The sequence below is a fragment of the Electrophorus electricus genome, chromosome 13 (assembly GCF_041902795.1).
Source record: "Electrophorus electricus isolate QZ-2024a chromosome 13, ASM4190279v1, whole genome shotgun sequence".
Taxonomy (NCBI): Eukaryota; Metazoa; Chordata; class Actinopteri; order Gymnotiformes; family Gymnotidae; genus Electrophorus; species Electrophorus electricus.
The window spans coordinates 5,553,668-5,555,000 of NC_137509.1; the positions used below are offsets into that span (position 1 = coordinate 5,553,668).

Below are 1,333 nucleotides of genomic sequence, written 5' to 3' on the forward strand. Positions count from 1 at the left end.
AATACCTAATGGTTTTCTTTATTTTAAAGTTGTTTTCAGGAAAAGAAAACACACACTCCATCGTTTTGTTCTGAAGTGAAAGATCAGTTTTGGTGTAAAGGGGAAAAAAAAATTGCTGGTCAAACCATGTAAACCAAATACCTACCAAATGTCAAGCTTTAGACCCTAGACTGACCATGCAGAAACTTACCTCCTGGTGACTGAAATACTGAGGTTTCCTGACAGTTTGTTATCCAAGTATGCTGGCATGACCAGGAAGTCAGACACCATTTGAGTGTATAATTATTGATCATTATTGTTAAACAGTTATCTGTACATTTAATTTGCTACTGTGAATCAGATCATCTACAAGGTATTTCTTCCCTCCAAGGCCATTCATTGCTGTCTATGGACGTTGAAAATAAGGCACTACAGACACATTTCCCACTGGCTTCATTGCAGGCTGACTCTTGTGTGATTGAGCTTCTCCTTGAAACTGCGTCTTCAAACCTTTAACTGCACTTTTTTTTTTTTTTTTTGGTACAATATAACGAATCATGTCTAAATGCATCCCAGTGCATTTAACTTCATCTAACGACTGAGTTGTTATTAACAGTGATCTTAAATGTATATCTAGTTAGCAAATTTAATTAATTTGCTTTGTACATAGGATTTCTTAGTGTTTGAATTTATATACATTTGGTAAATAAAGCCATTGTTGATTCATCTTGGCTCATGTGCTTAATATTTTCTGCCTCTTGAAAAGTGTTTCACAAAACAACTAAACGACTGCATTGAACATACTGTACATCGTAAACGGGCCATTTTCAGATCATTCACTGAACTTATATATATTAGGGGTGGGACTTTAACGCGTTAATTTCGATTAATTAATTACAGGAAAAATAACGAAATAAAAAATTAACGCGTTTTAATCACACTTTTGCACCGGTGCACGAGTTCCAGGCATACAGATTATATTGACGCACAATGTGATGAGCATGATGGAGATGACGGAAGAGGCTACGCTGGTGGATGGGAAATTTAAGTACAAGAAACTTCCAGATGGAAATACAAACAAAAGGAAGGAGTTTGCTTATCGCAGGAGCACTTCCACCCTTCGTTACTACCTCAACGAAAAACATGTTGAGGCCAGCGCGCAGGTCAGTAATGTTAATTTAGCTGCTAAATGTGATAGTATTCCTAGTACGAGCAAACAGTGTCGCCAGCCAACACTCGACCACATGTCGGGGTTCACATTCAGATACAAAATGTCAAAGTCCACGTCAGACAAACTGACCAATTCACTGGCGAGATGGATTGCTGTGGACTGTAGACCGCTCTCTGTGGTCGA

General features: G+C 38.0%; 1 protein-coding gene across 1 annotated transcript in view; it reads right to left on the bottom strand.

Moving 5' to 3' along the window:
- Positions 1-1,077: 1,077 nt before the first annotated feature.
- The window catches only part of LOC113567607 (uncharacterized), an 8,187-nt gene continuing 7,931 nt past the window's right edge, over positions 1,078-1,333 (bottom strand). Inside the window, exon 6 of the transcript XR_004775269.2 lies at positions 1,078-1,333. This exon is cut by the window's right edge and continues 94 nt beyond it. The gene's annotated coding sequence lies outside the window, so the exon portion shown is untranslated.